Source organism: Erpetoichthys calabaricus, chromosome 9 (genome assembly GCF_900747795.2).
Source record: "Erpetoichthys calabaricus chromosome 9, fErpCal1.3, whole genome shotgun sequence".
Lineage (NCBI taxonomy): Eukaryota > Metazoa > Chordata > Cladistia > Polypteriformes > Polypteridae > Erpetoichthys > Erpetoichthys calabaricus.
Genome location: NC_041402.2, coordinates 53,867,083 through 53,893,287, shown reverse-complemented (window position 1 = coordinate 53,893,287; position 26,205 = coordinate 53,867,083).

Below are 26,205 nucleotides of genomic sequence, written 5' to 3'. Positions count from 1 at the left end.
TAAGTTACTCAAATAATGTACCCCTGCTCCAATGTTAGCATAATATTTAATTACAGTCTTAAGTTGCTGTGTCTAATATGACTATTAAAGGTATTTTGTATTAGGTGCCTTTTAAAACAAGTTTTATGGGGTTTTTGAATATTACAACAAGCAAAATCTTTTTAAGCAGAAGGCAAATTAACACTGTTTAACTAGGTCATTTGATTTGTTTTTGTTTATTTATCAAAGTGGCAAAACCTTGGAGGTATAGGTACTTTATACTTGTTTAGGTCTAAAACACTGTCAAGTCCTAAAACCCAGCAATATATCAATATGCATTAAAGAAAACAAATCAATTGGTAGTCAGTGTTAACAAACAAAAAACATGGTAAGGTGCATTTTTTCTTTTTTAACTAGGACTCAGGGGTGCTTGAAGCAAAACATGGATTAGAAGAAGATTATTAAATGTCAGCTTGTTGGTCCAATACTTTTTGCTTGGAAGGAAATCAATACTCCTTATTTCAGATAAAAGAACAGCAGTAGTTGACTATCTCTTTTTAAGTGTCTGAATATAAGTGATGAGCTCATTTTGAATTTTAGCACTTACTATTTTCTAAGCAGTTAACACTTTAACATTTATCTTATTTTAAAACAATTTATAAAATGTTTTTAAGATACTATTATTCACAACCCCTAAATGCAACTTGCTGATGGCAATGTTTAACTATGTAAAGCCACATAAATAGCAGAATAACATTAAATGAGTATTGGTAGAATGTTATTTCATGTACTTAAAATCATTTTAACGTACATAAGAAGTTACAGATTATTTTCATTACATACATAAATAGAGCACTGAAACACCACACAGAGCGCAATAACTTACCCATGCACTCTGTCTTACATCAGACATTTTTAAAGTTGCCATGAACATTGCACAAACTCCATTCAGACAGTTAATGGACCATAAATTGAATTTTGGAGCCATGAAGAAGTAGCAGTAACCCTATGAAACCCAACATATCACCAGAAATATCCTAAGAAACTACAGTTGACACATTCTTGACACCTTTTTCTAGCTCTATTAAATATAGATTTGTTGATACATGAAGTAACTGGAGATATCTGATGATATCTTTCTGTGTGGTGTTCCCCCATTTTTGAAATTGCAAGTGTGATGTCTTGTGCCATAGGCACAGCACTTGTCAGATTGCCGGACATCTTATTGTTCATGGCCGAATCCCCCAGTGAGAGAAAGAGACATTCAGACAGTAGTAAAATAACAATGTTTTCTATTCCATCATGTGCCTTCTGTAAGTAACAAATCGCAATCTACTTCAGTGTCTGAAGAAAAAACATTTAGAAAACAAATCAAAAATACTTTTAAAAAGTCCCTTTCGATAGACATTCCTTTGAGCTAAAAGAAGATCCTAAAACAATTCCTCCATACAAGTGGAACAAGAAATGGAGCACCATTATGCTTCCTTCGTGAAGTTTCAAACTTCCCTCTTTATCATCATAGGAGGCCCAATTTTAACTTAACTTCTGTCTTTCCACAACCAATATCTTGCTCTCTCTCTGTCTATGTTTATGACTTGCTCTCGCTCTCTTTGTTCCATTTTCCCAGATCACACAATAATTGCCTGTCACTCACTTCCACATACAGTAGATCAGGGACTGATTTGTGCCTCCCCTCTTCTCTCAATCTCTCTGGTGGTCAGCAGTTTGGAATATAATCTCTGGTAGTAAAAACAAAAGAGACCACTTCGAGACCACCTCCACACAGTCTCTCCTGAATTATATCCACCAGGCTTTATATACCCTCATGGGTAAAAGAACAATACCATCAGCTGCTTATGATTGTCATTTTTCAATTATAACACCTCTCATTCCTAACACAGCGCACTGACACAGGTATGCAGTGACTTTAATCGGTTTACTTAACTCTTATTGTCTCATCTGTGCGTGTCTGCATGTATATGTCCCTAACTCCACCCTCTATAGTATATTCAATCTTAATTCTGAAATCATCCCCCTTTCGCTTTGTTTGCTTGGTTTTCCTCTTCTCCGCACCCTCTCCTCAACTCCAAGACCAACATCACCAGAAAGTCAGTATGCGCTCCCACAAGCACATGTTTCATGTAGGTTAAAGAAAAGCCAACTTCTGTTATCTTGGTAGGGTAAAGGAGGTGACAAAACTGGATGCTTATACCCATAAACATATACAAATGGAGAAATGCCAGCAGTTCTGTATTTATATTTTAAGAATATTTTGCACAATGCAAATATGTAGGATTATTTTTGAAATAATTGGCAATTGACAGCAAATGATACAACATTATTTAATTACAGTAATCCCTCGCTATATCGCGCTTCGACTTTCGCGGCTTCACTCTATCGCGGATTTTATATCTAAGCATATTTAAATATATATCGCGGATTTTTTGCTGGTTCGCGGATTTCTGCGGACAATGGGTCTTTTAATTTCTGGTACATGCTTCCTCAGTTGGTTTGCCTAGTTGATTTCATACAAGGGACGCTGTTGGAAGATGGCTGAGAAGCTACCCAACCAGAGCGCATATTACGTATTAAATAAAACTCCTCAAAATATATTGTGAGCACGGGGGCTCTTCGCACCCCTAGAGGATACGGCCACTCCTCAAAAAACGCTGAAAGATTACCAACACATTGCTCTCTTCTTTGCTGGGCTTACATATGGCTGCTTTATCAAGCGATATGCTTCCTGCACAGTGCTTTGCATACTTAAAAGATCAAACAGCACGTATTGATTTTTGATTTTTACTTTTCTCTCTCTCTATCTTGCTCTGACATTCTCTGCTCCTGACGGAGGGGGTGTGAGCAGGGGGGCTGTTCGCACACCTAGACGATATGGACGCTCGTCTAAAAATGCTGAAAGATTACCTTCACGTTGCTCCCTTCTGTGCAGCTGCTTCGTGAAGCGACATGCTGCACGGTGCTTCGCATACTTAAAAGCTCGAAGGGCACGTATTGATTTTTGATTGTTTGTTTTTATCTGTCTCTCTCTCTCTCTGACATTCTCTGCTCCTGACGGAGGGGGTGTGAGCTGCTGCCTTCCTTGCAACTGCTTTGTGCGGCGGCGCTTCGCATACTTAAAAGCCAAACAGCCCTATTGATTTGTTTGCTTTTCTCTATCTCTCTGACATTCTCTGCTCCTGATGCGCACTCCTTTGAAGAGGAAGATATGTTTGCATTCTTTTAATTGTGAGACGGAACTGTCATCTCTATCTTGTCATGGAGTACAGTTTAAACTTTTGAAAAAGAGACAAATGTTTGTTTGCAGTGTTTGAATAAAGTTCCTGTCTCTCTACAACCTCCTGTGTTTCTGTGCAAATCTGTGACCTAAGCATGACAATATAAAAATAACCATATAAACATATGGTTTCTACTTTGCGGATTTTCACCTTTCGCGGGGGGTTCAGGAACGCAACCCCCGCGATCGAGGAGGGATTACTGTAATCCAATTAAAACAATTAACAAGAGAAAGAGTAGAGAAAGAACAAAAATAGCAAAAGGAGTGAAGCCAGTGTTATGACTATCTTATGTGAAACAAAATAAATTACTTGGATGAGGCAAGAGGAACAAACCAGGATGAAAATCTTTGGAACTAAAGTTTTCAGCAATAAGAACTACCAAAGCCACTTCACTATTTGGGATAAGGCCTCTAATGTGGTTGAAGCCAGAACTGATTCCACCCTCGATTAATACTCATTAAAATTTTTGCCTTAGGAAAAGTTCATGTTACATGTATTTGTTAATCTTTGTTTCACGCATTTATTCTTTTATTTATTCTCAGGTCACTTTTGATTTTACTTGCAGTGGATTTTGTGTGTTTACTGCAAGGTTATTATAGTTTTGCCTTTTTATATTAGTTTTTATTTCTATAATTTTTCTGACCTTACTTGGAAATTCAGTTTAGTTTTAGTTTTCCTTCATCGTGTATTTTTAGTTTAGTTTTTATTTCACAAAGACATTTCTATTTTATTTTTATATATATTAGTTTCAGTTTTAGTTTTAGTAATTATGGCATGGAGCGCCTACTGAGTTAGTTTTGTGTCACAATCAGACAGAACTATACACTTAACAGTTTTGGATACGAGTTTAATGTTCGTGGAAGCTTACTACACTGCCTGGTTTACTATCTGGTTTTGTTTTTGTCTGATAAAAACAAGCATAATCAAAACTAGATACTGAATATGAATAATTTTACACAATTTTATAATTTTTTAAATATTTTCTCATGAAAATCACAGGGGCTTAGGAAGAACAGAGCTCTAAGACTTGAATCAGTGTGCAGACCCCACCTAGCTGTATTGAGGGAAACAGAGCAACAAGCATGTAGTGTCAAGGTTAGAGGTGGCGAGTCTTGAATAGCCCACCATAAGGACAGTAAACCCATAATGAGCAGGGCAAGAGTAGGTAATAGGAATACGGACAGGCACAAAACAACAGAGACAGCATCTGAGATTAAGAACAATATATACATTATCTAAACCTGTTTATCCAGAGCAGGATCACAGGAAACCTGGAGCCTACCCCAGCAAGTTTGGATGTAAGGCAGCAAAAGTGATTGGTCAGCAACAATATGCTGATCTTGTATGATGACCTTGTCAGTCTCTCAACCAGCTGCATTTTATTTTCAAAAATTGTGAGTGGTCTCCCCTTGACTTTCTTGTATACTCAGATATGGGAAAAGTTATTTGAGGAGTAAACCGCAAGACAATGATTATATTTTTATATTATGTACATTAAGGAACAATCACCAACAAATCAAATGAATAATATATTGAACAATAATTATTAAAGTAATATTGAATAAATCGGACTCTGCAGCTGCATAAATAAAAAAAATCTTATGTGTTCAGGTAAAGTACCACTTCCGGGTGATGGATTTGCCCCAAAAGTTAATACAGACCTACAATTGTAGTGCAACAACCACATGTCGAATTTCATCCATCTATCTAGTTGCATTTTTGAGTTATTGTGTTTACACACACACACACAGACACGCGCACACACACACTTCCAAAAAACAGTACAGTATTTTTGGACTCTGGGAGGTCTATAACATCAAGATTTTTTTTATCAAGAATTTTTTCATGATTACTATACTTTCTCTATACTTAGTATATGAGAAAGTAAAAACGATTTCTCCTGTGCAAAGTGGCAGGTGAATTGCTGTCAACAAAATGCAGTCACCTGAGAAATAAACTGAAACGTTACTCATGATTTTTCTGTCCATACTGTAAAGTGTTTGGTGACCAGCACATTCTGATTTCAGCCATTTGAATTACATCTTGATATACAACAAGCGCAAAAAAAGGGGCACGCAAATCGCTTTCTATTTCTCATGCTTTACGCATCTGCACTCAGCTTGCTGTCACCGCAAATGCTGTGTGAACAGCCACCCTTCGTCACTAGCCACCGTTCACTGGATGAATATGTGTGGGGACGGCTCGTGGTGGATGACTTTCTGTTTTAGAGTTAAAACTTACAATGGTAGTACTAGGGTGTTGTACCGTGTTAGCCATTATGAATGTAGAGAAAAGCCAAGCAAAATTACACCTTTTATTGGCTAACTAGAAAGATTACAATATGCAAGCTTTCGAGGCAACTCAGGCCCCTTCTTCAGGCCTGAAGAAGGGGCCTGAGTTGCCTCGAAAGCTTGCATATTGTAATCTTTCTAGTTAGCCAATAAAAGGTGTCATTTTGCTTGGCTTTTCTCAACTTACAATGGTTAAAGACTAACGGCAAGAATATTCATTCAAAAATGAAAACTAAAAATATTTTAGTAAATTATTATTTTATTTCAGTTAGTCTTTCCAGCTACTTTAATAGTTTCGTTTAGTTTTAGTTTTTCATTTCGGTTTTGTTAATTATTTCAGTTTACGAAAATGTTTTTTTAATAATAGTTTCAGTTTTGATTTTAGTTTTCGTTAACTATAATAACCTTGGTTTACTGTTAGTTTTTTTTTTTTGGTTCTCTTATTCCTGCTTTTTCTAGGAAGTTGGGCTGTATACTCGCCCTCTATATCTGCTTGGACATTTCTTACTGGTTGCGGCTGAGAAGTTGGAGCTCTTTGATGGTTTGTGTTTTTAAGGTTATATTTTTTCTTTTTTTTACAATTATTTCTGATTTTTATATTGTAATCTAATCACTATAATTTTTAACTGCTTTGTTCATAATGTAGTATCACTTTGACCAAAAAATTATATTAATTGCTAAAACAATGACTTACTTCTGAATGTAATCTCTTCCTAATGCTAGAGTTGCTCACTGCCTGTGTATAAAAGGGTTAAGATGAGAATGACTACCTTGTATGCCTGAAATTCTGGGTCTAGCTTCACCTCTGCAGTTGACAGAGGAGAATCTGTATAAGTTGGAAAAGAATAAATAAAGTATATCTGCGGGTTCCTCATTTTTGTGTTCATGGTACCAACTCTTTATCCTCACCTATTCACAAACATTAACTAATCAATTAAAAATGCATTGTTAGTATAAGTGTGAGGCTCTCCCACAGCATTGCAGGAACTCTTCCTCATGACAGGGTGAGGAGCTCATTAAGATTATTGTAGTAGTTATTGTCATCTGAATGGAAAGGTGTCAGTAAAAGCAATGCAAAAGGGCCAAGAGGTGGTGAACTCAATAGAGTTTATTTCTGAAATCCTGCAGTTTATTTCTGAAATCTTTAATGAGTGATGCCATAGTAACAGTGGAGATCAACACATTATGTATGTGGATGTTGATCAAGCTGTAATCTGGAGTCAGCATGATAAGAAAACAAGTAGGAAACTGGCCTATCATTGAAAAAATCTGTAAAATGGTTGTCAGTCAATGTTTGGGTTCCATTTTGATCAGGTCAGCCTACTTGTAGTGTGTATTTTTTTTTGTGAGTCCACTTGAGGTATCCAGTTTCAACAGTTTAACTGCATGTTGTTAAATTTATGAAATTTATTTGTGATTACAATTGGTACAGCTGGTTTCTGATTTGTGCCATTTCCTGCCAAGACAGGCTATGATTCTAAATATTTTTGAATTGGCTTAAGTGGGTAATGACTTGGATGGTGAACAGATCATTAGTGTTAATGATCACATATTTGTGTAATACTCATAAGTAATAATTTTGCATTTATTTGACAAATAAATCAGCTACAGTTCATTTTATATGGTACTTCTTTAAGACGATCATAACATGATGTTATTAAAATGAATTAAAAGATCTCAACATAACTCAAACATACATAATTAAGAACATACATAATTAATATAGTAAAATGCCCAAGAGAGTACATGAGATATATTGAGAGTAGTAAACATGTACAGTAAGAATGTGTCACAATTGCAGAAAACCTTGGACTTCAGAACATACTAAGGTTCAGAGATGTATAGGTTTCCAGAAAATAGATGATGAAAATAAACTATTTACTAAAACAGGAGTGATGATGAGCCGAATGTCTCATGTTTTTATAGAAGGTAATCAAAAGTACATATCAATCACAGTGTCAAAACAAACCTTGAGTCAACACCAGGCTTCAAATGTTGCAAACACATGAGGTCATTATTGAAGATATCTGATTAAGGAGGTACAGACACACGGGACCAATTCCTTCTGATATACTGTGCTTGGCATTTAGCTGATTACATACAAACAGGGTCATTAAGAACCCTTGTTACCTTTACACAAAAGGCTCATGGACAATTGATGCTTAAGTTACTGTTTTAGCCCTGACTTTTAATGCAGTTAATCAGCAATATTTCGTAAAAGGCATCTGACAAGTTCTAAACTTTTAATTAATGGCTTGTTTGCAAGTTCTTCTTTGCTGTTTCTGACTAAGCTGAAAATAAATCATAAAGAACATCAGTTTGGAATGTTAGGTGAAACGTTAACTCAATGATGATGCAACCTTATAGTTAATGTACTTTTACCAATGTTGTTTAGTGAAAGGCACTATATTAGTAGAAAATCAACGCAAAATAATAAGACAAAATCCATGACTGCTAACAATGTGGAAAGGCTAAAAAAAAAAAAAAGAGATCAGATATCCTAAAATCTCTTCTAGTTATTCAAATCTACTATTTGAATAGTTTCCTTAACACTCCCATGTGTCTTGGATTCTAATGAGAATGCAGTTCCTCTTACTATACATTAGTAGTTTCCAGTGTGCATTTAGTTTGAAGAATCCAGCTGCTTTACCCTTGTCAATGCCTACAAGGATTTCTTAAACCTTCCATTAAGTCCATCTGCAGTATTTTATACTCAAGCCAGAACGAAATAAGCTACCATAACTGTCAAACTGAGTAGTACAGTCATATAGATGAGTCCGAAGCAAACAAAGCAAGTGCAGTTTAGTTAATTGGGAATCTAATTAGATTTTAGACTTTAGCAACTGCAAAGTCTGTTTTTTGGCTTGGTAATATAAGAAGTAGTGTATATGCTGAAATCATAACCCTGGATTATGGCAGTATATAGATGATGGGTTTCAATTAAGCGGAGATGTAGGGTCACAAGTTCATGTCACTGATAAGAATAAATACAGCAGGCCAACTAACTGTATTGGTTTATGAAGATAACAGTTTACCTAATTGTTTCACACATATAGTACTGATACACTGTGTAACCTTTCAAGAATCACCCATTAGCCACTTGTGAGTTTTGAACTTATGACATATATAAATATATATATAAACAATATATCTTGATCTTATATATTGTTTATGTACATACTCTCTTTAAAAGCACTGCTTATTTTTAAGTTTAACATTGTGATTCTACTTTTAACATTTTGTTAAGTTATTGGGGGCACAGATAGCAAGGGGATGTGAAGATATATTCAGCAATGTTTAATTTTAATGTTTATTAAAAAAAAGAAAAAATATCAATTCTCAGTGCTCTTCTCCTGAAAATAATACTATGAAATCCAGTCTGTCGGCTGTAAAACTGCATGTCAGTTTTTGAAATTACATCTTTTTATGGTGATGCTTAGTTTGGGACCGGTTTTTAAGTTACCTGTTAAGTGGATATGGATTTCAGTAAGATTTATTGATGTCTCTTTTCTTACATAACACTGAGCCATGATACCTTTTATTTTACATCATGTTTTTAACATACTTTATAGGTAGCTGGAGTACATTACACAAGCATTTTAGAATATCTGAGAAGACAAAAATTGAAAATCAAAATATTTCATAAACAGGAAGAACTAGAGACCAATATTTATTTTTTTTAAAACTAAACCAAATGTAAATCAAAAATCTTGCAGGTTTTCTAATCATAATGGTTTTGGCACAATACAAAATCCATAGTATATCATCAAGCTGCATTGTTAAGCAATTTAACAATTAAAATAATTAAAAATCGTATTTGACTCTTAGGTCATAGGAGCAATGATTGCTTACAGAAATCCTTAATAGATCTGGCTTGCTCCTACAGGAATGATTTCTCAGTTTTGATAATAGGTCAAACCATCTTCAACTACCTCATAGAAAACATGTAAGCCACCAGACCAATCTGTGAAATACTGCTACTTAGTTTGGAGGTCAAACATTCTGGAAGATCCATGACTAGCCAATCCATCAAAAAAACTGCAGCCAGGCAGGGTTGCATGGACAACTGCCATCTTTAGGCTGCTACCCTTGAAATGATTAGTGCATTATAATACTTCATTGGTCTGTCTTGAATATGTATTATAGCAAACTGTTGTAGAAAAGGAAAATACATTTTAACTTGCCCACCCAGGGAAATTAATAATAATTTGGGAAGGAGGGATTTAACTCGGTTAATCAATTATCGGTCTTGCCTTTGGCAACGCTGCTAAGTGATTAAATAATTAGGTAATACTGCTACTTTATTTACTTTACCTTTCTCTGTTCTATGAGGCTGGTCTCCAGCCATTAGACTTTTATCAGGGAAATGAAGCACACTTGTTTAAAGAAACTGAATAATACAATTTATTGATAAACCCAATGATTACAGAAATATGATAATAGCATATATATTTTTATATATATAAGGCAGGATGCAGGCAGACAAACATATAACATAGAGATACTGGTTGTTTCCTAGATATCCATCCATTTTCCAACCCGCTGAATCCAAACACAGGGTCACGGAGGTCTGCTGGAGCCAATCTCAGCCAACACAGGGCACAAGGCAGGAACCAATCCCGGGCAGGGTGCCAACCCACCGCAAGACGTAGGTACCTCTAATCACAGACATACTACTACTAGATATTTACTAGATATTCAGAGTTCTAATTTACCTTGACACAGATAGTTTTACAATATCAAGTCTTTAAAAATGATGTGTTGTGTGGAGTTGTTCCTTTGTTATTGCTTTGGGTTCAAGTGGTTGATTTTTCTTGTGTTGGAGTACACTCTGTTTTTTTCTTTGTGGTGTCATCTGCAACTTCATACAGAATAGCACTCGTCTTTCTAGTACATGAGTTTACATGCTAACTTTCTTTTCTTGTAGTAATACCTGATTCACAGGCCTTTTTAGACTCGTCTCAGTACTTGGCTTGGAAGGCTGGATCACAGCTTTCAGCTCAGCAAAGAGGCAGCAACTCATCTGCTTTCTGATTGCAGACACATTGGTTGTTTTACAGATTGACCTTGGGAAGATTATCCTATGGGAATACCATGAGAATTTCCTCGGAGTTCCCGTGAGAGAGTTAGAGAGAGTCTTCAGGATGGTGCAGCGAGTTTTAAGAGAATTTATAATTTCTCATGATTCGATTAAAGTCACTTCCAGTTTCAAAATGTGTCTCCTCATAGGTGAGTTCATTTGTCCATCAGAGGTTTCGTTCATTGATGTACAGCTCTTTGTTCTTGCTTGAGTTCATTTTGTACCTTCTAGCTACAGAAGTCTGCAGAAGCCCTGCATCCTATAACTGAGCTTGCCCTTTTAATTAGCCTGTTGATAAATTGGGCTTCTCTTGAAGTGATGTTTCCAGCCCAGCACAACACAGTGTAGAAAATCACACTGGCCATCACCAACTTATGAAAAATGTGAAGGATGTCACTTTCCAAAATAAAGGAACACAGTCTCCTAAGGAAAAAGAACCTGCTCTGCCCTTTCTTATATAGTTCCTTATAGTTCCTCCGAGACTAGTCCAATCTGTCATTAATGTGGACCCCAAGTGCTTGTAGGAGTAGACCACCTCTACATCTACTCCTTGACTAATGACTGAACATAGAGGCTCTTTGGTGCAGCAAAAGTTAATAACCAATTCCTTGGTTTTGCTGAGGTTAAGATGCAGACAATTCTCCTTGCACCAAGAAATTATCAATAAACCCCTTAAGTGCAGAATCATTAAGAGTTTCTGCAAGTGACATGGCCTGGTGTTATATTTGTAGTCGGAGGTATACAGAGTGGAAGCGTAGAGAGTATATTGTGCAGATGATGGCTTCCTCCAGATGTGATGGTTAGAACCGAGAACAAACAATTCAGTCTTGGTTTCATCAGACCAGAGAATCTTATTTCTCATAGTCAGAGAGTCCTTTAAGAGGCTTCTTGCAAACTCCAAATGGGATTCATGTGTTGTTCGGTCACACTGTCAGAGTAAACCAGATTGGTGAAGTGTTGCAGTGATGGTTGGCCTTCTGGAAGTTTTTCTCCATCTCTACATAGGTCATCTAAAGCCCAGCCAGGGTGATTTTTTAAAATTTTTGGCCACCTCTGTTATCATGTCCCTTGTCCCCACTTGCTCAGTAGAGTTAAGCAGTCAGTTCTAAGAAGAGTCATGGTTGTTCCAAATTTATTCCATTTAAGAATTATGGAAACCACTGTGTTCTTTGGAAAATAAATGCTGCAGAATTTTCTGTAGCCTTTTCCAGATCTGTGCCTCAACACAATCCTGTCTCTAAGCACACCAGTCAATACCTTTGAACTCTTGATTTTTGCTGTGAGACACACTGTCAACTGTGGATCCATATATAGACAGATGTGTGCCTTTCCCAATCATGTGCAATCAATTGAACTGACCACAGGTGGACTCCAAAGAAGTTGCAGAAAGAGTTCAATGATGATTAATAAATTGGGATGTACCTAAGCCACATCTAAAATGTCATAGCAAAGAGTCTGAATATTTGTGTAAATGTGATATTTCAGTTTATTTTAATTTTGAATAAATCTGCAACATTTTCTAAAATCAAACAAAAAAATTGAGTGTTTGATGAAGGAAAAATGAATTTAAACAATTTTAGTAAACGGCTGCAACATAACAAAATGTGAAAAAAGTGAAGGGGACTGAACACTTTCTAAAGGCACTGGATACTAAATAAAGCAAACATTACAATATTTTTTCTGCTGCAGTATACCAAGAGTTGAAAAATCCTAGTTTTTCTTGAGACATGTTTCCTCTCAGCATGTAACCTCCTTAGTTTCAAGGCAGTGGTTATTTCATACCCTCAGTTACTGACTTTTGCTAATTAATATACAGTAAGTATTTCAGCAAGCACTCAAGTGCTCATACTTAAAAGATCTTGTGATGTTAAGTTCCATCCTTCTTGTGTTCCCCAGATTTCCACATATCTGATGTTTTTCCCAATTTTGCTTACTATATGTCTTGTATGTGTTTTAACACATTTGTACTAGTTCTGTATTTAGTAATAAGTACAATCTATACTAAAAATAAATCGTACGGTATTGTAATTGTTGCCTTTGCAAGCGTTTTTTATTTAGCAGTGCAAGTCAATTTTAACTGCATTTTCCCTTTCTTCTTTTATCTGTCTCCATTGCTGGGTTCCAATAGAAAACCACAACACAACTGGCTATTGTCTTTAACTATACTTACATCTACCAATAACATAAATTCAACTTATGATATATGTTAGACAGAAATGTCTGTGTAGGAGGTCAATAGCATGCAGAATACTCCATATGTTAACATAATAATTGAAGTAAACTGTATGTCTAGTATGTCACTGGTAGTGTAAGTATCTGTAGCATCTCATGAATCTGAGAAACCAGACGTAGACTCACAAGAAATAAATATATAGAAAAATATATATTATTAAGGAGCAGACATACTCCTTTTCTAATATGGTTAGAAAACAAGATATACATTTTTCAGTTCCTTTATATTCTGATTGCATGACTGGAACCTCTTGCTGAAATATTTTGTGGCAGTGTAACAGAACACAGTAAACTATACCACCTGATGATTTTTCCTGGAGAAATAACTTAAAATCTTTACCTCCAAAGATTTTCAAATAAATGCATTCTTAGAAGACAAGTTTATTATCTCTTCCCTGTTAAATAAATGCTTAATCTGTGCTATTTAGCTAGAGTAAAACAGATTTTCTGTGTGCTGTCAGTGCACTTATACCTTCTTTTCAATGCTTGGCAGTCAGCATCCAGCTAGTGGTAGTTGTATATTCTGACAACATTGGAGGAAAGGAGATATTACTTCTTGAGACAACTAATGATGAGCAACAGACAGGTTATGGTTAGCAAACTGACTGATTATTTGGAGTTGAAAGAAGCACATCAGAATGCACACTTTATTTTATTACAAACTAGCAAAATACCCGTGCTTCGCAGTGGCGAAGCAAGCTTATGTAAAGGAGTGAGAGAGACTTTACCACTGTTACAGCATAAGCCAGGAGACTCGCATTTCCACCTATGAGCTTGACAATACTCACAGTGAACATCCATGAATCCAATGTGTACTGTTTTGTCAGATTCATAATGTATGTTTGGGTCGTACGCAAATCCACAATCGGCTTTTTTGAGCCAAACCTGTTGTTTTCGTATGAGCTGCTTTTCATTATTGGGATCGTACCTAGAAACAGAAGCTCTATTAACTTGTGGATTTGCCTGCGAATATTTAGCGGCAGCGTGTCTATGAACTTGTGGATTTGCCTGCGAGTATTTAGCGACAGCGTCTCTATGAACTTGTGGATTTGCCTGAGAGTATTTAGAGGCAGCGTCTCTATTAACTTGTAGATTTGCCTGCGAGTATTTAGCGACAGCGTCTCTATGAACTTGTGGATTTGCCTGCGAGTATTTAGCGACAGCGTGTCTATTAACTTATGGATTTTTCTGCAAGTATTTGGCGGCAGTGTTACGAAGTTGTTTCCGTCTAGCTGCATCAGAAAATGTACCACTAAGTCTGACTTCGAAGTTTTACTGTTTTCTCACAGCTTTGATTGCATCTGTCACAATCGGTTTGAGTTTCATGGTTTGTTTCAATTACGTTAGTATTTGCAGGACTTGTTGTGTTGAAGTGACATTCGGCATCTGTCAAGCATTGTAAGCATACAACCGGTTTCATCGATAACTTTGCATCCAGCTTTTGAGAGCTGAAACATTCATAAACATCAAAGTGTCCACTACTCAAATCATCACCTGTGAATCTAAGATGTTTAAGAGGCATTGGTGGTTCTCCAAAGGTGTAAAATATTTGGCCATTTTGGTACACTTGAAAGCGACAACCGAACAATTCAGCAGCAGCCATCAACTCACATGCAGAACCATAGGTGAAGGGCTTAAGCATTTCACTCTTACAGTGCTCCTGTGTAGTATAATTATCTCCTGTACCGTCATCAGTCCACACCTTGAACCTGTCCCAGTCATTCAATACATAAGACACAATGTTCCTCCGGATATCAAGAGTGAGCCTGATATGGCCATGCAATATGTATCACAGAGAATGGAAAAGGCAGGCTCCATCTCCGGGCATGGAAACCACTCGGTAAGTGTCAGTTCTTTGATCGATGGTGATCACCTCGATAGACATGTTAATGGGGGTACGGTTGGAATGATAAAGGAAAAGGGTACCTGAACAAAGTCTAAAATACCTACACAATAACACAATAAGCGAACAATAAAACAGCGGAGAAGCCGTGGATTAAATAAAAAGGCTGCAGTTTTCAGCAGGGAGACGTGAATACCTTGGCGAAGCCAGGAAGGGAATGAAGAGACTGGAGCGACGGACGGCGTTATATAGGCAGGCAGTCAACTATGTGGGAGGCGTGGGGATGGGGGATGCAATATAGGCAGGCAGCCAACTACGTGGGAGGCGTGGGGATGCGTAACGCAATAAAGGCAGGCAGCCAACTACGTGGGAGGCGTGGGGATGGGGGATGTAACGCCGCCTCACACGGCGACCGAGCTGCAGGCTATGGACATATATATGTACGTAAGTAGGATTCAGTTATGACCTTTACGCATAAAATTTCGAAATGAAACCTGCTTAACTTTTGTAAGTAACCTGTAAGGAATGAGCCTGCCAAATTTCAGCCTTCTACCTACACGGGAAGTTGGAGAATTAGTGATGAGTGAGTCAGTGAGGGCTTTGCCTTTTATTGGTATAGATGGACTATGGCTGACAACAACCCAATCAGGTCCCACTCCTGTCAGAGAAAAAAACTAAAAGTTGCAGCACAAGTAGGTTAAGCAACACCAACCCTACAGCCAGGAGCATTAGGAAAAAATAATGTGGCAGCCAGTGGACGGTACTTAGCAATTCATCCATCCATCCATCCATCTTCCAACCCGCTGAATCCGAACACAGGGTCACGGGGGTCTGCTGGAGCCAATCCCAGCCAACACAGGGCACAAGGCAGGAAACAATCCTGGGCAGGGTGCCAACCCACCGCAGGACACACACAAACACACCCACACACCAAGCACACACTAGGGCCAATTTAGAATCGCCAATCCACCTAACCTGTATGTCTTTGGAATGTGGGAGGAAACCGGAGCGCCCGGAGGAAACCCACGCAGACACGGGGAGAACATGCAAACTCCACGCAGGGAGGACCCGGGAATCGAACCCAGGTCCCCAGATCTCCCAACTGCGAGGCAGCAGCGCTACCCACTGCGCCACCGTGCCGCCCCTTAGCAATTCAAGAAACCAAATTATGCAATGAAGACTTTAGTGCAGTCATGCTGGATATGCTGTATTTATTTGTCCTTTTAGGGTTTATCCAGCAGTAGTGCTGGAGTTCAATAAAAGATGGTGTGATGTTGCTGCTATTAATGGAGGAAGAATTTCTTAATTCACAATCAGCCTAGCAAATAAATCTTCTCTATTACTTGGAATGTAGCAGAGGTGGAAGACTGACTCTTTGTTCAGAACCTAATTTCTGAACAGTTCTTCATTCCCAAGTTTTGTCTTTCATCAGTGGTGATGATAAATCACCCTTCTCATTTCTCTGATATTTATATTTTGTCACTCGCGTGTGATTGGGGAACAACCTAAAGGCTTGTGTGAGTGTAATTTATTGCCGAGACATGAGAGGACACTGTGTAATAATGTTCTTTCTTCTCCTTCCACTCCTGCCGAAAGGAAGATTGACATATCTCCAACTGTGTTATTACATCCAGGGTCGGACCACCTGAACCTACCTCTTCCTCCAAGAATCCATCTTGAGAGGAAACAACACCATCTTGGACAGACCGATTGATTTTTCAAGACGTCTCAACTTTGCGCTCTACAACGCATTTTATTTTATGCCTTTTGTGTACCTTTAATATACAGGGTTTGCCTCCAAGTTCACCAGACCCTTTATCTTGTGGTTTTGTCTCTTTACAATATTTAAGAAATGTGACCAGAAAAGGCAGGTCTGATGTCTGTCTTTCCACTTTTCTGAACTAGCTTAGCTCCTGGGTACATTCTGGTTCCTTTCTGGGACATGTCTAGACACTTCCAGTAACCTTCTTGAAAAGTGAGAAGAACAGATTCTTAGGCATCTGCGGTTTTCAGTTTCTTTCTTAGTCAGCTCCTGTGCTCTGACACATATTGACTTAGTAGGTGGATTGAACTGTGTCACTAGTCTAATGAATTCCAATTCCACTTGATTCACACTGGTGGAAGCATCTGCCTATGGCAAAAACCCCATGAGTGAATAGATCTATTCTGTTAGGTTCAAACAATGCAGGCTGAAAAAGGCAGATTAATGACAAAATTTATTTTTGTGGTGTTTATTAGGTCCCTTTTACATTTTAATGTCATGCATCATCTGAACATAGCTGCTAAGCAAATGCCCTTCATGGCACCAGTGAACCCATTTTACTTTACAAGTGGGTTTTTCCAGAAGATAATGCTCCATGAATAGACTTTGTGTATATAACATCTGCAGTAGAATTGTTCTAGAAACACAGCCTCCACAGGTACCAGTTACTGGTTGGAATGTGTTATTCATTTGGGAACAAATTGAATATTTAGTTTTCTCCAGATTAAATATCTGTGGCAGATAAAATGGTAAATTAGTAAAGAACTGTAAAATCAAGATGACAAAAAATCAAGAACCTACTGTACATGCAAACAAAATGAAATATATTTTTCACGGACTGAAAATAGAACTTGCAAGAAAATCAGGTTAGTTGGCTTCCTTGAATAAAGTTATCTTGAACTGAGCTAAAAAGAAGTTGCTTTAAATGTTATTATTGTGTCTTTTAATTAAATTATTTTTTAATAAAGTTTTACTTCAGAAGAATCATATACCAGAAAGAGACTGTTAATAATAATAATAAAAATAATAATACTAACAAAACAATTAAAGAAACAGAAAAAGAGTAGCATAAAATAACATGCAATATTTTCTTTTAAACCGAAATGTAAATCAGTCATCTATGAAAATTCTAACATATATGCTTGCCTGACTGACTTAAAAACAATATTGTTACTTTGACGAAATAAATGCATCTTCATAAAATTACCATTTAATTCAGAAGTAATCACAAAATTCTTCAAGTGATAGAATTACTTTAACTAATGCTTTCTTTGTATCTTTGAAGCAGAAACAAGGAAAAAAGCCAAAGGTTTCAGCAGTAATTATCATGGAAATTAGTCTGCTTTGAATAAATTATTAATGCCAGTGTAATAAACTGTCCCTTCACTTACCAGGAGCAATTTGTCACTTTACATTAAAATCCTGCTCCACACTTGTTCAAGGCCAGAGTTTTCTATTGCCTGATTAGAACCTCGATAAGTTTGTCCAATTCCCAACTTGCAAGCTTATCCAGCCCTTGATTTCCCCTGAGTCATTTTAGTTTCATCTGTCTAGCAACCAGAATGTCAGATTTTCCATATTCTGCCAGGTGTTTGCTAGGACTCAAGCCCAGCATGGTCAGTGTCTAGCAGATGAGGCAATCGAACCACTTAAAATGAACGAATTTAAAAATGGAAATTAAGGCTGCCTATTTAAATAAAGTGTGGCATTACTGAAGTATTAAGTGGAAAAGGCAAATTGATTGAAAAGAGCAGACTGAAGAACATCTTAGGATGCATTGATTTACAAGTACTGCACTCAGATAAACTCATGAATATCACTCAGAAGTAAACACCAGCTGTTATAAATTTAAATAGGGAAAACAGTTTTATATTTCTGTTGTGCGTTAGTCTGCACCACATTTAGATTTGATTCAGCATAACCAAAAAAAAAAAAAAACTTAAAAGAATATAAAAAGCTACAAGAGACAAAAAGACAGCAGGGTATAATTATCAGAAAATTATGTAAGAGATCTTTTGTTTCATTTGCATATAAACATACATTTAATTCAATGTTTTTTTTTTAAGTTGCCAATCTATTTTGAGCTACTTTGTGTTCTCTAAAAAGGAAGCAAGAAAGAGACAGGAAACCACTTGTTTGATGACTAAAAAAATGTTGTGTTCATGTTTTTTCTTATTCTACTGTTAAATGGATTGGCTATTTCCCTAGTTTTGGAATAATGGTTTTACCTGATAACTATTGTCGATTAGCTTAATTTTGTTTTCAAAGCTTAACTACTATGGTGAAAAATAATATTTAATATAGCATCCCATCAATTTACATTTGTGGCATGCACATGTGTATAAATGCCATTTGTTTTAATGTGTCTTTTATGTGTATTTTATTATGTTAGGTGATGTTTTTCAAAGATCCATTGATTTACTTTGAAAAGTTTTGTTTTTTTAGTTACATAACATTCTCAAAATCTTTTAATCCAGTTCAGGGTTGCAGGAGGACTGAGGCCTTAAAGTTTTGTATTATGTTTTCAATTACACAAAAAATTAGCTATGACTAAACATGATTTCATACATTAGAAATGTTCAGCTGCTCTGATTTGGAAAATAATCATAAAGGTCCATTTAAATAAATCATACTCCAATGTATTTTAAAAACAAGCATGTGAAGATTAATATGGCTCTGTTTCTTTACCAGAACAACAATGGCAACTTTAATTCCAACATTCCATCAGGAATTCTAAACATAACATTTAATAGAGGAAAATATAAACATATTGTTTTGCCCAGCTCGATTATGAAAATATGGTCCTTAAAGGATAAGTTTGGTATTTTTCAAGTCAATGTTATTTTTTTTTACAACAATGGTATACCTGCATTTGCCATGCAGAATTGTGTTCTAAAGTTAAGTGCTTTCTATAAGTTTAAAAAAATATCTTGCCCCCTCTGGCACTTTACAATGGAAGGTATGGAGCACAGAGGAAAAGCTCCAAAACTTGCCAAATATGTACATTTTCAAAAATTATTGACCCATGCATTCTGTTTTTCTGAAACACGTTTATGACAACAAAAGGGATCTCACATGAAAAGTTTACTGAGATTTGGTCTTCTGAGACGAAACCACCCCTGGTGTGTGGGGGGGTTTGAGGTGAAAAGTTGTTGTGCAGGAAGACTAAGGCCGGGTTAATGCAACACAATGCATGCTCCAGCGGAAGCTCCACACAACTGTTATGGTTCTGCCTTTGTCCAGAAACCGTTTCATAAGCTTTATGACCTTAGTCTCGGAAAGTCTTTCTCCCATGGGGTGACTGGGATCTTTTCCTGGATAAGATCAAACACAGTTGCATAGGGTACGACAGGAGCTTCCACCTGCAGCTAAAGTCACTTCAGTACACATGTAGTTTGTCAGCATGCCTGTGTCAATCAAACACAGGAAGCTCTGCAGTTTACTTGTGACTTTACGCTGTAGTGGGATATGTAAATAAATCAATCTAAATAACATTCGATCTGGCTTTTATATAAGTAAAATATAAACGTTTTTATATAAAGACCATCACAAAACATAATCACAAACTGGACTTTGCATGGTATGTTGGTGAGCTCTGTAAGCCATGCTGTTTCGTTGAAGTACAGGTGTGGGGCAGACTGACTGGCAGGACGACACTAGACCTCTTTCTGAATCCAAACAGTGCCATCTTTCGTCTTTACGCCTGGTGCAGCTGCGTTGTTCTTATATGTGAGTGGACATTTCTTGCGAGGATGGCTTCTGTTCTCTTTCTCCAATGTAGAACCCTCGTCCTCATCTGAGTTCACCTATCTTTATTTGAAAGCAGCAGTGTCAGATCAGGGGGAGCATAAACACAACAGAGAATAAAACTGAATAAAAAAAAAAAAGCTAACCTTTACAAGTACCATACATTTACACAGGCTGTTACAGACTCAAATTAAATGTATGTTTTTATTGTATAATAGTAACAATAAGAGCAGCTCACTACTCTACATGTTTATTTTGTGATGCGGCAAGGCTCGAACCCGCGACCTGTTGATTATGAGTCAGCAGTTTTTATCGCTGTACTACCAAAGCAGTCGTGACATCGACTAACACTAACACTAACCCAGTTTCTTTTTCTTCAGTTATAGTCTTGAAATAAAGCTCACTTGTTTTGTTATACTTGTGCCTTTTGTGAAAGTGCTTATTTCATATTTGGACTTCAGTCTTCACACATTATACACTTCATGTCAAAATTATCTCATTAGTACTAAAACATGAAAAAAGTTTGTCTTTTAGGTATGTGTTCAACATTTCTGTCATGCTACACTTACATAGACCTTTGTAGACACGGAACACACATGAAATGCATGTGTTCCAAATAACAATATATTATTTACCTTATACAGCTCCCGGTACCTCACTCCCACATAAATAAGGCTTGAGCTGATAGAGCTTTTTTTCTGTTTCTGTGGCCAAGGGAGGATGGGATAGTAGGCTGCTTGCTGCCTTGCACTTATCGACACTTTTACAAAACAAAAGACGCTGATGAAGAGGTGCGAACGGATTTAAGGTGGGCTGGGTATAGGAGTTTTTATGTATGTTTAGGTAATTCTAGTGTTAAATGAGAATAAACAATTAAAATATCTTTTTAATGGCTAAAGACACACAAAAACTTAATAAATAAGTTTGTTTCATAGCAAAAAAAAGTTACAAAAGCAATATTTGTTTTTCATCTGTGGTGCTAATAAAAAAAAATGTAACATTCTGCGTGATGAACATTTGGTGAGATGCTCTTTCTTCACTCATATTAATGCAGATCATACCTTCCCTGCCTATCCCTACAGGATTTCTTTATCTAAAGTCTTGTTTGAACAGTCTTTTATTTGTATAAATTATAATGTTATATATTAGAATATCGGTGGCGCAGTGGGTAGCGCTGCTGCCTCGCAGTTGGGAGACCTGGGGACCTGGGTTCGCTTCCCGGGTCCTCCCTGTGTGGAGTTTGCATGTTCTCTCCGTGTCTGCGTGGGTTTCCTCCGGGCGCTCCGGTTTCCTCCCACATTCCAAAGACATGCAGGTTAGGTGGATTGGCGATACTAAATTGGCCCTAGTGTGTGCTTGGTGTGTGGGTGTGTTTGTGTGTGTCCTGCGGTGGGTTGGCACCCTGCCCGGGATTGGTTCCTGCCTTGTGCCCTGTGTTGGCTGGGATTGGCTCCAGCAGACCCCCGTGACCCTGTGTTCGGATTCAGCGGATTGGAAAATGGATGGATGGATGGATATATTAGAATATTAAGGTTTTGAAAAATGTTTTAAAACTTTATTTTTTGAGCATTTTTGTGCTTCATTGCTATGTTTATACAAAGATTACTGGAAGCTTTTTGCTGATTTTTGAAAAAGGCAGAAATATACTCAGTGCTTAAAAAGAAAATGAAAAAGTTTTTGTTTTTGCCAGCAAAATTGAAATTTTATTACTTTTAGACATGTTAAGTCTGGATTAAGTAGGTACACCTGGAAAAAATCTCTCTCTCTGTATGTTGCTTTTTTTCTGCCCAAATTGTGAGTGGCAGATATCCTATACTGATATCCTGGCCATGTTTCGTCGACTGACAGCTGCAACCTGTTTTACTTCATTCCTGGAGGATGTAAAGAGAGGCAACTGTCCAGTCCTTTTCAGCCAGCTAGACAGCTTTCCAGCGGGTGTTTCTGTCTGGTCATTCATCCAGAAACTAGAGCTTTGTAACAGGCTAAACTCCACCTGCAGACTGCTGTAATTCTGTATAACTGTAGTCGCTTGCTCCTCAGCCTACCATTAGCTTCAGATTTCTTTGCTTCATTATTATGTATGTACTCTGAAGACCCAAGACCAGGTGGTGGCTGCCTTTTCTCTGACTCATCTGTGTAGCCAACCAGCCAGCCAATCATATCCAGGCACAGGTTATGTTGTTTTCTGTGCCTGAGTCTAACCTTTACTGGCAGCCGTTGCTAGTCGGACACCTGCATATGAAGAGTGTTATGTATTTAGGTGTTACCTGCTACATCTCCTACAGAAATACTTGTTTTAAGATGTTCAATTTTAAGAGTATAGTTAATAATTTCAGTCCTGAATTTTCCCTTTTTTGAGTATTTTTTAACTGTATCTTTAAAACTGTATGTTAAAGAAAGATTTCAGGTTATGATCTCTCTGTATCAGGCTACATGCTGCCTAGTGCTTAACACTAGAATCCTTGAAGCGTACGAAAAAACTCATAATCTCGGCCCACCTTAAATTCCTTTGCTCTGCTCCAAGTAGCGTCTTTTGTTTTGCAAATGTGTTCTCCCAGCTGAAGTCTTGTTTATCTGTGTGTGAGGTGCCTGGAGCTGTATAGGGTAAATAATATATTGTTATTTGGAACACATGCATTTCATGTCAGAGAGAGAAGCCCTACCCACAAGAAACGTCCACTCACACATAAGAACAACGCAGCTGCATCAGGCATAAAGGTGAAAGATGGGACCGTTTGGATACAGAACGAGGTTGGGTGTTGTCCTGCCAGTGGATATTATTGGTCAATCTGCCACACATGTCCTTCAACGAAACAGCAGGGCATGCTGAGCTCGCCAAGGTATCATGCAAAGTTCTGTTTGTGATTATGTTTTGTGATGGTCTTTATATGAAAAACATTTATATGGTACTTATATAAAAGCCACATCAAATGTTATTTACGTATTTACCTTGATTTATTTACTTATCTCATTACAGCGTAAAGACACAAGTAGACTGCAGAGCTTCCTGTGTTTGATCGACACTCCTTATTCAGGAAAAGTGCCTGAATAAAAAAAGACTTTCCGAGACTAAGGTCATAAAGCTTATGAAACCGTAATAACAGTTGTGTACAGTGTGACAAGAGCTTCCACCTGCAGCTAATGTCATTTATGTATTGAAGTAGCATTGCACTTGTAGTTTGTCAGCATGGCTTGTGTTTGTTTAGCAGGATAAACTTCCAGAAGACTATTTTTCTCTTTGTTTTATTCTTACCCTGCAGCTATGTTTTTTCATTCATTGTTAACAATTCATGTTATGTCTGCATTAATCATTCATCCATTACCTACTCTAAAGCCTTCAATGGTTAATTAAATGACCTGATTAGTTGGTGATTTGAACCAGCAGACAACTGCAATATATTACATTAATTCTAAGATAGGTGAAAAAACGTGTTATCAGTAAAAGGAGAGGAAGTAAAGAGTGATGGAGTATGGATAAAGATGAATAGACATTTTTGCCAATGGGGAAAAACTGAGGAGTACTAACAAACAATGTGCAATAGCCATCCAAGAAAAGAAGTTTATTGTAGCGTGTGCATATATTGAAGCAGAATATATTAGCAGCTGAAATTTTTAAAATGGTCTTTTCTGCCCACCTGCTACCCTTTCAAGTGGTATCTGAGATTGTAACCAGCAACTCTTCTTAAACTGCTGCACTAAACAAAATTGAACATGTATCCACTTCTGATTTGTCTTATTAATTTAACACCACTCTACTCTGTCCACTGATTACAAATTCTGGTTTAATCATATTTGTTTACCTGTACTTTGTGTACTGTAAACCTTTATGTTTTGACTGAATTCTTATTTTCCCATTGAATATAATATTTATTCATATATTAAGTATTTCCTCTTAAGGATCACTTAAATTTTTTGTCTAGCACTTAAATCATTAAACTATAATACTAAGAAATAATAACTAGAGGGCAAATTAAAAAAATATTTTTGGGTGGACTGTAATGACATTTTTAGTAGTGTTAGTTTTGATATTTCCAAGTACAGCCACTCATTAAAACATTTTTGTTTATAATGTTGAGGTATGTGTATTCCACTACAATCTACATTCCATCAATTTCACTACCAATTACCAAATTTAGAGAAAGATATGACTTGTAGGAGGGTTCTAAGTTTTCTATAAATCAATGGATGATAATACGCATCACATTTCTGGCAAGGACATAGTAGCAACAGGACGCCATCCCTAACAACAATATGGTTATAGCAGAAGATCTGAAGGAAAAGGGTTTGACTGAGAGGGTGGTTCAGGACTGAGCTGTATGGAGAAATCTAATCAAGCACATCGACCCCACATACAAATGAGAAGAGATGATGAAGAAAAAAATGAAGAAGTGCCTAAGTTCAAAAATATGATACAAAAGGGCGCCATGAAAACTTTATAAAATTATTATATTATCAAAATGAAAGTGTAAACAGAAATTACATTTTTAAATTGATTCTGCATATTCCAAAACTCTTAAATCATAACAGTCTTAGTATCAGCCTGTTAAAACCAAAACCCTAAGATTGAGAATGCAAGGAGTTTGCTTTACTAACCTGACTCAACATTGTCAACAAGACTACCTGACCAAGATAAGTAATGCATAAAACCAAATGCCTGAGTGCCAAAACCCATAAAAGATACAGTAGTCACAAAGGATAAAAAAATAATGCTTCATGAGTTATTGTTTCAGTTTATACACTTTTTGTATTGATTCCAAGTAATGCTGAGAAGGAAGGCATTACCAGGTTGTCTTACCTTCAAAAATGAGCTGCAGCTGCAAACTTGACATCACCCTTAAATTTGTGCCATTTTCCAAGATTTTATGGAGCGTTTATTTGCTTCTCAGTAATAAATTTGAGAGTTTCGTAGTGCCATGCTACCTTCTGCTTTAGAACTATGTCAACTTCAATATGATTTTGAATTCCCAACAGTAATTTGGTGAGGCATAATAGAGTGGTGTGGTGGCGCAGTAGTAGCGCTGCTGCCTCACAGTTAGGAGACCTGGGTTCGCTTCCCGGGTCCTCCCTTTGTGGAGTTTGCATGTTCTCCCCATGTCTGTGTGGGTTTCCTCCGGGTGCTCAGGTTTCCTCCCACAATCCAAAGACATGCAGGTTAGGTGCATTGGCGATCCTAAATTGTCCCTAGTGTGTGCTTGGTGTGTGGGTATGTGTGTCCTGCAGTGGGCTGGTGCCCTGCCCGGGGTTTGTTTCCTGCCTTGCGTCCTGTGTTGGCTGGGATTGGCTACAGCAGACCCTCGTGACCCTGTAGTTAGGATATAGCGAGTTGGATAATGGATGGATATATATATATATCTTATATATAATTCGCCAGCCTACTCACTCACTCACGTCCGTCCGAAGTCGAATGCGCAGTCGCCTTCTGCGCAACTGCCTGAAAAACCTTACAAGACTGATATCGCGGCAGGCAGCGGATTTACGGCCACGAAAATTCAAAGAGAAAGGCGACTTCGACCGACATCCATCCCCAACATCGCGGCAGGCGGCGGATTTACGGCCGCAAAAATTCAAAGAGAAAGGAAACTTCAATTAAAGCTCTAGAGGCCTGAAAGGCGATTTCGACTACAGCTCGAAGCCTAATTACGCATTCATTCAGTACACCTATATCAGGTTTGTGGTGCTTATACTTATTACTATTCCACTTGTGCCCGTTTTATCTCACGTTGTCGAAACGGGCTCTTTGTCTAGTATATATATATATATATATATATATATATATATATATAAACACACACACACTTTGAAAGTTCAGATATACAAAGGAACAAACTATTTTGATATTATGAGTGAAGACTCCAATCTGGTATGATGTGCTAGAGAATTAACTGGGAAAAGCACACTTTTATTCAAATTCATTTTGAATCCAGAATTCTTATAAAATTCTCCTAACATGATTAAGGCTAATAACATAGATGATTCTG